The sequence below is a fragment of the Protopterus annectens genome, chromosome 2.part1, assembly GCF_019279795.1.
Source record: "Protopterus annectens isolate FY-2018-M chromosome 2.part1, PAN1.0, whole genome shotgun sequence".
NCBI classification, from domain to species: Eukaryota; Metazoa; Chordata; order Ceratodontiformes; family Protopteridae; genus Protopterus; species Protopterus annectens.
In genome coordinates, this window is record NC_056729.1 from 1,160,646,334 (window position 1) to 1,160,659,189 (window position 12,856).

The window sequence follows — 12,856 nt, forward strand, 5'->3', positions numbered from 1 at the left end:
GATGAGATGTCCTGAATCATAACATAGTCATTTTTTTGCAGGATAATGATCTTTTTTGGGAAGGGAACCATTTCTATTTGATTTGGAAGCATTATCCTCCTGCCATTTCCTATTGGTACCATGACTCTTGTTAGACTGGAATTTTGTTTGTTCTGCCCCTTGAAGTTGGACATTGGGAAATCTGAGAATATGAACCATTCTAGATATCCCATGCATCAATTTACCTCTAGCATCCCACTGTTTGAGAATTTGGGTAGCTGCAGGACCAAACACATATTCACAACTTAAAGGAGCATTCAAAATCTCATCTTTAAATCCTCAGAGAAATTCTGGTTATGTAACCAAGCATACTTTCTCGATATAACAGAAGTGGCTACATTTCTAGAAATAGTGTCAGCACCTTCAAAGACACTCCACAAAATATGTTTGTGTGGTCTGCATTGCTCTGAGTATCACTCATATCTGAATTTAATTTTGATTTGAAGCTCTTTATTTAAGGTTTGATCACTTCTATTTTGTATCTTATTCTAGTATTACATTTGTTTTGTTTTAAAGTTTTCTGTACTGTTGGTGTTTTAAGAGTTCTTGGCTACAGTCAGTTAAAAAAAGTTACCAAGAATACCTTTGCTAAAAATTCCTTTGTAAACTGTGAATAGCATCAGTTAATTAGTGGGAGGAGCTGAGAGACAGCATTGCTCTTTTATTTAGAAATATCTGTAGTTATCTGAAGTGTTTGTGTGGTCTGCATTGCTCTGAGTATCACTCATCTCTGCATTTAATTTTGCTTTGAAGCTCTTTATTTACGGTTTGATCACTTCTATTTTGTATCTTATTCTAGTATTACATTTGTTTTGTTTTAAGTTTTCTCTTCTGTTGGAGTTTTAAGGGTTCCCCACAGTGTCCTTAAATTTGTTGGCTTTTGCCCACCCTACTATAAATCTAATTTTGGACACTCCTCCCAATCCCATCTCATCAGCTTACTCTATTGAGTAGAGAGAGAGATCATTTGGGAAGCCCACCCCCTTAGTTTATCTACCTTAAATTATAATTTTCATCCCTTCCCACTTAACCAAAAAATTGCACTTTATTCATCTGCTTTTACTGTATTTGTGTTTCTTCCTACTTTATTACTTTATTTTGCTTTTACTGCCTGTTCTTAAAAGTACTCAATTGCATTTATTCTGCTGTATTTATTACTGCTTGTTAGTAGCCTGACTAAATTGTAACTGTTATTCTAAGCCTTTTTGTTTAAGCACTTGGGCTTCAGACCAGTTGTTTTACATTAAGAAGGTTTGTGGTCTGCACTCCTATGGCAGGACAGGTTGCTTACATCCTTCTAAGTTGGGAGTTGCGGATTGAAGGCTTATTGTTTGTTATTCTAAAAGTGTATTAGTTCTGGTTTAAGTACTTGGGCTTCAGGACAGTTATTTTACATTAAGAAGGTATGTGGTCTGCACTCTTGTGGGAGGGGAGGGTAGATTTTGCCATTCTGAGCTTGGAATTTGAGGTTAAAGGCTTATTGTGCCTGCTAATTTGAACTGTTTCTTTCTGAAACTGGTGCGTCTTGTTTTCTGTAGCATAGACTAAATTCAGACCTGCTGAATCTAGCTTTGTTTGTATAACTTGAGCACTAATCCAGGACATCTTTTTTGGAGAAGGTTCCCTGCAACCTAGTGGCAGGAGTGTGCAGTTAGAACTTGTCTGATTGATGACTACTGGAACAGGGCTCAGTTTTGAGCTTTTTTACTGGTTAATTGAGTAATTTGTTTAAATCAGTTTGCTCATTTGCTACTGTTATGTTAAAAAAATTGCACTTTATTCATCTAGTTTTACTGTATTTGTGTTTCGTCCTACTTTATTACTTTATTTTGCTTTAGCTGCCTATTCTTAAAAGTACCCAATTGCATTTATTCTGCTGCATTTATTACTGCTTGTTAGTAGCCTGATTAAATTGTAACTGTTATTCTAAGCCTTTTGGTTTTACTACTTGGGGTTCAGGCCAGTTGTTTTACATTAAGAAGGTCTGTGGTCTGCACTCTTGTGTCAGGACAGGTAGCTTACATCCTTCTAAGCTGGGAGATGCTGACTGAAGGCTTAGTGTCTGTTATTCTAAAAGTGTCTTAGTTCTGGTTTAAGCACTTGGGCTTCAAGCCAGTTATTTTACATTAAGAAGGTTTGTGGTCTGCACTCTTGTGGGAGGACAGGGTATATTCTGCCCTTCTAAGCTGGAAATTTCTGGTTAAAGGCTTATTGTGCCTGCTTATTTGAACTGTTTCTTTCTGAAATTGGTGCGCCTTGTTTGCTGTAGCATAGACTATATTCAGACCTGCCGAATCTAGCTTAGTTTGTATAACTTGAGCACTAATCCAGGCCATCTTTTTTGGAGAGGGTTCCCCTGCATGCTAGTGGCAGGAGTGTGCAGCTAGAACTTGTCTGATTGCAGACTGCTGGAACAGGGCTCAGTTTTGAGCTTTTTTATTGGTTAATTGGTTTAAATCAGTATCAAAAAAATAGTTCTAGCTTGTTTTCCCGCCTTTCCTGTTACTAGAGTAGTCCAGATACTGATTTGCTGTATTTAGAACTGTATTGTACTTTCTGAGTTCCCCAGACTTTTCTGTGTTAGAGGGAAGCCTCTCAGCTTATCAGTGGGAGTGGTAAGCACTAGTTAGCCTATCTACCACAACAGGAGTGGTTTCTAGCTCCCTTTCAACTTTCTACTTTAAAAGCCTGTGTTTGCACACTGTGCAGTACCACTAAGCTAGGGTAAATTATTACTGGTGCCAGAAAGTCTGCGTTTCAATTTTTACCTTAGATCTTGCTAGTTTTCTTTCTCTCTTGCATTTAACTAGCTTATTCGCCTAGCACTTCATCTGGCTTCTTGTAGCAATTATGCTGCGGTGGTGGTGCTGCGGTAGCGTTTTCGCCTCACAGTAAGACGTTGTCCTGTTTGATTCTCAACTAAAGCGTCTTCTGTGTGGCGACATGCGTGAATGGGCGTACCTTCGTTGAAGGTTGTGCGTCAGGCCTGGCAAGTCGGTATGTAAAAATCTACTGCCAATCCTTAGCGGACTGGAGTTCCGCTGTGGCGATCCCTAACTGGGAAAAGCCGAAAGATACAACTTAAGTGCTAACAGCACTAAATGTTCTCTAAGGAAACAGCTGCAGTACTTGTTAATAATGACTATCCCTCCTGGCATGTCTAAAGGTTAGTTCCCTGTGCTTTCTCCTATTAACCTGGTGAACATGGGCATTCTGAGGCAGTGTAGCAACTGCCTCATGTATACAGACAACCCTCTCCTCTAACCTCCCAACACTCAGACTTGTGAGAGATGCACTTATATATCCAAACTGGAAGAAACACACTCTCCAGCCAAGACCGGAATAGCTGGTCAAGAGGAGAAGGTCAACACCTGCACCACACCACATGGAACACATTGTCCTCCAGAACACCCACCATCACAGCTCTCACATAAAAACACAAACCATACACCCACCTTCACGGAGGGTCTCAATAGAAATCTACCCAAACAGCAGAGACCTCCAAATTAGAAATGCACTCGACGACCACAACACAGCACAAATCACAAGACACATAAGCTCACCTACACACTGTGCCCCTCAACCTAAGCCAATAAGGCAAAACAGCTTGCCCAATACACTAATCATAGGTGACATGATAGTGAGGCACACTGATGTCCCACTCACAAGGTTGAATAAGAAGAAGGTAACATTCAACTGTCTGTTGGGTGCCAGGATCTGACACATAACACACGCACTCAGGTCACTCGACAACAAGTACAAGTATGACTCTGTCATTGATCCATGCGGGTGTGAATGACCTGAGATGCATCTCCCTGGACTACATGAAAAGAGACATGGAGGAGCTCTTGGATTATGTAGCCCAGGCAGGTATGATCTTAGCCCTGAGCAGCATCCTACCGTCGCCCAGAATTATACCGCAGTACAAGCAGAAAATAACTGACTTCAACAATTGGCTAAGTTTCTGCTGCCATTCTAAGGGGATCCAGTCTCTATCTGCTTGGGACGACATGACTGACAGACCTCGATGCTTTGCCAGAGATGGCCTGCATTCTGTCACCCCCAAGTTTCCATATACTGGCTAAGGCTCTTGCCATCCCTATAGTGCCTTTTTTTTAGGTGGTGTTCCAAAGACCAAATTACCACCATAACAACTATAAATAAATGCAATCTGAGGGTCATGTTGCTCAGCGCTAGAAGTCTAAATCTCAAGATGCACTCACTCAAAGCACTCCTCAAAATGGAGAACATCGACATTTGTGCTGTAACGGAGACCTGGTTTAAAGCAGCAGAAATCACCCCTGCGCTACCAGGCTATAATTCATTCCACACTGAAGCTCCAAAGGGGTTCAGGGAAGTAAATAGTATGGAAAGAAATAGCCAGGGAATTGTTATGGTTAGGCTTGTACAGGCCTTGGGCCGATAGCCTAGTACCAACCTACGAACCTATATTCATAAAGGATATGCACACCTCCAGGCTAGTAGCCCAGCATAACGCATTGGAGATACTTCAGGTACAACAAATAGTGGGTAAGATGGCGATTCAGGTCGTAGCCTGCTATAGGTCCCCAACCATGTCCCAAGACTCTCACTCCACATTCCTAAGCACCCTGGAAACTATTAGGGTCCAACCCAACACTCTCAGACTGGGTGACTTCAACTACCCCTCCATCAACTGGGAAAACTACTCATGCACCAATACACTTGCCCAGTGCTTCCTGGAATTCATTAATTCCAATGCACTGGGCCAGCTCATTCTTACCCCCACTAGAGGAAGCAACATCCTTGACCTGGTTATTACTAACATGGGCAACTATTGCTCAACACCAATAGTCAATTCCTCCCTGACTAAATCCGACCACAAACCAATTACCATGGAAATCCACATCTTACCCACACCACCAGCAAAGGTAACCACCATGAAAAACTACTCCAAAGCTGACTTTGGGGTCCTAAAAACAGAGGTGGATAATTTCACAGCACCCATGCAAATGGAAGATAGGTGCATGACCACCAAAACATACACCAATGCACTGTACAAACATATACATAAATGCATGGAGCTAGCCATATCCAACAGATCCAAGACTCTCTCCCCCCAAAAAAGGAAGCCAATCTGGTGGTCCCCTGCCATTAACAAACTCTATAACAGAACGAAGAAACTGTTGCAGAAAAAGGTGACGTCCCAAGACTGGAAAAAATCCCTTATTAGCTTCAACAAAAAGTTGAGCTCCCTCATCAAAACCTCTAAAGCTAGCTATGAAGGCATAATTGCAGCAGACACTAAAAACAACCACAAAGCCTTCTACAGTTATATCAAGAATCTCCACGGCAATACCCAGATTTGGTCTGAGTTACTGCACAATGGCACTTCCTATACTGAGCCAACAGATATTGCCAACATGCAGACCGACAGATTCAGTGCCAACATTACCCCTCTCTCCCCCCATAAAAGACCAATCACAACACCGGAAGAATGTCAGGCACCCAGCATTACTGCAGCACAAGTTACAGCTGCATTGTCCAAGGCCAAGAATACAGCTTCCATGGGACCCGACAATATCCCTGGCTGTGTTCTACATGAACTACAAAGTGAACTGGCACCACACCTGTGTGCCCTGTTCAATCACAGCCTCACCTCAGGCTTTGTCCCTACAGAATGCTGCACTTCTACAGCCATCCCTCTCCATAAAGGGGGAGCAACTACAGACCCTGGGAATTATCACCCCATTAGCCTGACGAGTCTGATATGTAAAGCTATGGAGTGCATGGACCTAATTAGCAAGGATATAAGGAATCTCAATACTCTGGATCCCACGCAATTTGGTTTTGTGAAGGGCAGATCATGCCTGCTCAACCTAGTTGACTTCTTTGAGTCAGTCACCAGAGCTGTGGATGAGGGCAAGGTAGTTCATACAGCCTACCTCGATCTGGCCAAGGCCTTTGATACCATTCCCCACTCAGGAATTATTGACAGACTCACCAAACTAGGCATCAACCCCTATATAACTAGGTGGGTTGCAAATTGGCTCACAAATAGAACCCACAGTATGAAAGTAGCAGACTCCAAGTCAGACTGCTGACCAGTCACGAGTGGATTCCCACAGGGATCAGTCCTGGGTCCTCTCCTGTTTGGCATCTACTTCTCAGAAGTCCAGGCCAACACGGAGGGAGTCTGGCTGACCAAATTCACTCACGATTGCAAGCTGGGAGCCATTATTAACTCCCTAAGTGATGTAGACATCCTACAGAAAGGTCTCACTGAGACCAATGACTGGTGTCGAAACCATGGCCTTAAGTTTAATGCCAAAAAATGCGTCGTCATTCCCTTTGGGAAAAACTCAGCTCCCACTAATTACCACATTAATGGTAGCCCACTGAACACTGAAGGCGTTACAAGTGATCTGGGGACACATGTTGAGAGCAACCTCTCCTTTGACCACCACATTGCCACTGTGGTCAGAAAGTCCTTCTATGTGGCACATCTCATTACCAAAGGTTTTGCATCTAGGAGGACAGAGGTCATCATCTCTCTCTCTACTCTTCCCTCATTAGACCAATCATTGAGTATAATGCCCCATTTCACATGTACCTCACTAAACACCTGCAACAGCTGGAAAGGCCACAAAAGTACCTCACGAAGAGGATCCTAGATCTTAAACACATGCCCTACATGGACAGGCTCAAAAAACTCCAGCTTTTCTCTGTCTTATATTGTCTGTTAAGAGGCGATCTCTGCTTGACTTACATAGCCATGTCTGACCCAGCCCTGTTAGAAATGTTACACCTAAAGAAATTCCAATCCCTCCACACCACACGCTCCAGGGACCTCAACCTCATTACCACAATCAACAGAACATGCTGGAGGGACAAGTTCATAACCCAGAGACTGCCCATGCTCTGGAAGAGACTTCCCATACATGTCAAGCAGACTACCTCACTGACCCTTTTCAAGAGAAATCTTGATGAGTGGATGGGAAATAGAAAGTTCACCCCGGGGATCACTCCAGTGGCTCTTCTTGATAGAGGCACCAGGAACTAACGGCGGCATGATGCCAGGGCACTTCTACGGTCTAGGCTTCTAAAAGCTCCAGGGCCGTTGGCCTAGTACACACCTATGAACCTTTAAACCTATGAATGCTGAGTCAATGTCATCCATATAACATTTGTGTTCATTCAGGCACAGGTACAACAAAGTCATCTAAACTGTAACCACATTGCAAAATAAAGTTCCACATGAAGCCCTGATAATTTAAAATTCTAAAGACTAATTTACTAGGCTGAGCTAACATTTTTCCCTGAGATTCAAAGAACTTAGCAATTTTATTTAGCAGTGTAGGATTAGAAAAAGCCAATTCTCTCTTGTTAGAGTTGGCAGCTGAAGAAACTGCAGCTGGATCAGCAGACAAAGGAGCAAAGAGAGCTGCAAGATCAGAGTACACCTTGTATTTTCCCATAGCCTATTCAGGAACTTGTTCACCAGCCGAAAGGGATTTGCATGCAGTTTTGTAAATATTTTCTAAGGCTGATAACATAAGAGGAGCAGGTAAAATATTTGTTATCTCATCCTCATTAATATCATAAATTCTGCCAATCTCTGGCGTGGCTATACAATGGTTCCCAGTAAAATATATCTATAAACCAAAGTAGCATATGTGGAAAGGTGACCACTTTCTTGGATTTTTGAACCTGTTCACCTTCCAAAGAATTGGTTTGCAAAGTCTTAGAGTGTTCACTACTATCTGCCTTCAAAATCTGTGGCACTAGGCTGATCTCTAGAGAAGGAAGCCCTGCAGTCACTCTGAACAGAAGTATAGTGTCTGAGATTAGCTTAACATAAAATACTTTTAGCTAAGGAAATCATGGCAGCCCTATACATGCTAATAACCTGATTATGTGTCATGTGGTGAAATGTCTGCTTCTTTTACTATGAACTACACTAGAGTACAAAATATCTGAGATGAGCGTACTATATCTGGCATATGGTGTCTTTCCCCAGACCTTTCCTGCATATCTGAACCGGGTACTGAAACAGCCCTGGTAGATGTGTCTGTTATAGGATCATAGGAGATTACTGGGCTATCAACCTGGGGGTCATTTTAAGCCTAGCCATTTCATCCCAATCAATACCATAGAAATGCTAGTCAATACCCAAGATTGCATTTAGTAATGACTGCCCATGTCCAGAAGGGCTGTGGGCTCTAGCCCTGGTAAGAATTTATGGTGCCCCACCCACTCGTCCAAGTTTCTCTTGAATAGTGTCATAGAGATGCTCTGTTTCACATGAACTGGTAGCTTGTTCCAAAGATGCAGCAGTCAATGGGCTATAAATCTGTCCTTCCAGCATGTCTTGGTATGGGTATCTGACCCCCGTACCATACAGGGCTCTAGACTTACACCAGAGGGTGAAGGGTAATAAGGTACATGGTCTGTGGGACAGCTTAATGCAACAACAGATTCACAAACCATAACTGAAATATATGCCTGTAATTGTTCCAGGATGATGTCTTCCTTGTCTGGGATGGAAGCCTTGAACAATTACAGGCATATATTTCAGTTATTAATAATATGACTACATATCTAAAATTTACGTCTATACATTCTTATGACAGGATTGATTATTTGGATGTCTTTATAGAGAGGGTCATGGGAGATCAGGTGAATACAGGAGTATATAGGAAAACCTGTTATAGGAACTCCTTGCTACATCGATCAAGTATGCACCCAACCTTTATATTTGAAAATATTTTTAAAGGTCAAAGTATGAGAATCTCCAGACTTAATGCATCTGACCAAGGCTTTAAGGAAGAAATCTATCAGTTTAAACATAGATTATTTCAACGGGGTTATACGGAGAAGGAAATTGAACAGGGCCTTATGAATATAGAGAATGAAAGAAGTAGTAGGGCCCAACCTTATTTTTCTGCCTATGATTATGTTAATAGTAACCAACTGAATCAAAGAGAATATGTGAAAGTTCCCCTTTATTATACCAATGATAGGAAGGAGTTCATGGACATCATTAAAAAGTATTGGTGTATTCTTACCAGTAGTGATGAGGTTAAATTGTTAGTGGGGGAACAACCTAAATTTCAATATAAAAATAGACAGAATTTGAAGAAACTTTTATGTTATCCTAATAATAATTCACAACAGTATACGAATATAGGTACTTATCCATGCATGAAATGTAATTATTGTGAGTATATAAACACAGATAGTTCCTTTATACATCCTAATACTGGACACTTGTTTCAATTTCATGTCTCAGCTACATGTTTCACTGAGACTGTGGTATATCTGGCGGTATGCCAGGAATGTGCAGCATTCTACGTTGGAAAGACCAACAGAATGCTCCGAACTAAGATTAGGGAACACCTTTATGCAATAAGAATTGGTTATACAATGAACGCCTTGGCCAAACATGTTAATATTGAAGGCCGTCATCATACTTTTGCATTTAAGGTTATAGACCATATTCGACCTATGGTTAGGCAGGGGGACATACGTAATAGAACTGAGTGTAGAGAGGTAGATTGGATATTACGGTTACGAGCTGACAAGGATAAAGGACTAAACGATAGAGCATCTATAAAACCAAAACTTAGAGCTAGACGCTTAATAAATACATAATAATAAAAATGCCTTTTTTGTATATCGTAGGAATATTTTGAATTGGTTCTAGCATGGTAGTGTCCTTAGCCGTATATATATTTTATACATAGCCTGAGGTTTTAGGTATGGGGCATAGATACAACCACACAAAAATTTTTAAAATGTTATAGATTTAGCAATGTTACACTTTTCAGCAATATCAGTATGTTATACACTTTTAATGAGGTTCCCTAACTTATATTTCTATGAGCTGATAACTAATGGGTCAAAAATGTTTTTATATTTGATTTATAAATATTATTTATACATACATATATATTATATTTGACCTAAGAGTTCTATGTAGGCCACTTAGATATTATAGCTAGGATCATTTCATTATATTAGAATATGTTCCTAGCTCCGTATACTTTTAGTGATCTATAATTGTAGAACATCTGAATAACTCTTACCAACGGAAGGCGTAATACACACTTGAATATAATAATAAGTTTTTGTAATAGTTATTAGTTAGATTGTTATATATTTTTTCTTTATATATATTTAAAGTTAATATATATTTGTTTGAATTATCGCTGTTGTTGTTCTACACGTATTTCGGAACATGAATGGCTAGAAGTGCGCTCCAGTGATATTATATGAATTAATGTTTCGTCTTATATAATTATGCTGAATGAAGAGATTTGAAGTTATATACAGCCTGCACGCATATTAAAATTGAAGATTGCTTGCCGTTTAAACTATGTTTTAAATATGAATGAAATAGTATATTAAGGCAGTTTTATTCTTCTTGCCGTATTTTAAGATATTTTTAAGAAATTTTAAATTATGTGGTTATAGGAATGCTTGATTAAATGTTTTTAAATGGAAAAAGCCTTTAGAACAAGGATATATTGATGTATTACATGAAACAATGTTAAAGCTTTTGAATGCTGGCATTACGGATGTTTGATGACTATATTCCTTTAATGATTTGTAAGTAATTAAGAAAGGGGTTAGGTCATAGACATCTATACATATTGGTTGGTTTGATTTTTTGAAATGTAACGGTCTGATGAAGCTTTGGTGAAAGCGCTTACTGTGTGTGCACAATTAAACTTCGAACTGTTGGTTACGGACGCTGGTGTCTTCGTTGCGTTGACTTTTGGATTACATATTTTATGCTGATGTTCCTACTTCGCTGATTTTTGGATTACAGCTTTATTTAAGACTTTTAAATGACTACATGCTTTGGTTGCCTCTCTGCCTAGTTATTTGGGCTTATATATATATATATATATATATATATATATATATATATATATATATATATATATATATATATACACACACACACACACACACACACACACACGTCTCACTCTCTCTCTCTATAGATATATACATACATATATATATATATATATATATATATATATACATATATATATATATATATATATATATATATATATATATATATAACATTTATGTATATATATATATATATATATATATATATGGTTCTACCTGAGTGGTTTCGTGATTGGCGCTGTCGTGTTTTTTTGGTTCGTGAAGCAGACCATATATATATATATATATATATAAAATCTATACATATATGTGTGTATATATATATATAGATATATATATATATATATATATATCTATATATATATATATACATGGGTCCCCTTCTAAAGACCGAACCGCCGATCCCGCAGAAATCACGAAGCCAGATAACCGACAGGCATTATACCGACAGGGTGATTCGCCGACAGCAGAAAGACCGACAAGGGTAATGTGTGATCGCGACCCGGTAAGTGTGCGACAGTGACGGAGGTAGGAGTGGTCAGGTAAGTGAGTTAGGGTTAGGGTGCAGGTAGGTGAAGTGTGCGTTAGTGTCGGAGCTTGGGCTAGGGGTGGGTAAGTGAGTTAGGGTTAGGGTGCAGGTAGGTGAAGTGTCGTTAGTGTGAGCTTGGGCTAGGGGTGGGTAAGTGAGTTAGGGTTAGGGTGCAGGTAGGTGAAGTGTTCGTTAGTGTCGGAGCTTGGGCTAGGGGTGGGTAAGTGAGTTAGGGTTAGGGTGCAGGTAGGTGAAGTGTGCGATAGTGTCGGACCTTAGGGTTAGGGTTTGGGTCAGGGCTAGTGTGTATGCTATGTAGTGTAGTGTGTTGTTTACGTTCCGTGTCGGTGTTATGGTGTTCGGTGTTTCGCGTTGTCGGGTTTGTGTGTTGTCGGTTTTCTGGCGTCGGTGATTTCTGTGTCGGGGAATCGTTGGTTCGGTCTTTAGAAGTAGACCCATATATATATATATATATATATATATATATATATATATATATATACACACACACACACACACACACACACACACACACACACACACACACACACACACACACACACACACACACACACACACGTATATATAGTAAATAAAACAAAAAGAAATATAAACTATATAATAATAAAGAGGGGGGGAAGTTCCCAAAGGGATTTTATCAGCGTCTGTAAGTTGTAATTTATTAGTGCTGGCTGCTGAGGAGAATCAATTGTGTGAGTCATATGATCATAGGAAGTTACTAGGCTAATGACCCTAGGGCCCTTACAAGCCTAGTCAAGTTCTATCCTTATTTCCATGATCAGCAATCAGAATTTACGGTTACCCATCCAATCTTCCAGATTGCATTTGAAGAGGGCCAATGAGGTGCTCTGTTTGACATGAAGTGGGAGTCTGTTCCAAAGGTGTTGTAACCTCTGAGAGACAAATCTGTCCCACCAGCAGATTCTATTAAGGCCACATACAAGGTTAAGGTCTTTAGAGCAAGTAACCTGTGCACCATTTGACTTACAGATATGCAGCATTTCCAATAAAGCAGGATCAGAGATTGCCTTGTATGCAAGGTAGAGATTGCCTCTGAATAGTCTGTATGAAACAGAATAAGCTGACAGTGATTTCAGATGATTCACATAGGAAAGATGCTGAAGACCTTGAATTTTCCCTGTCAGGAACCTTTGTGGTCTCTCCAATTGCTGCTTGGAAAAGTACATACCAAAAGGGGTGTTATCCTCAATTATTGGCTGGATGAGGGAAGAGTACAGGGAGGTTATAACTTCTTTTTTCTCCTGGAGGCAATGACCTTACTTATGAGATGAGCAATACAGAATGTCCTTCTTATCACAGTGGAGACATGGTGGTCAAAGGTAAGGTTGCTGTCAACCT

The 12,856-nt window shown here is 40.1% G+C and overlaps 1 protein-coding gene across 4 annotated transcripts in view; it reads right to left on the reverse strand.

The window, feature by feature from the left end:
- The window catches only part of SPATS1 (spermatogenesis associated serine rich 1), a 1,192,417-nt gene that overhangs the window by 807,830 nt on the left and 371,731 nt on the right, over window positions 1-12,856 (reverse strand). The gene's annotated exons all lie outside the window — the stretch shown is intronic.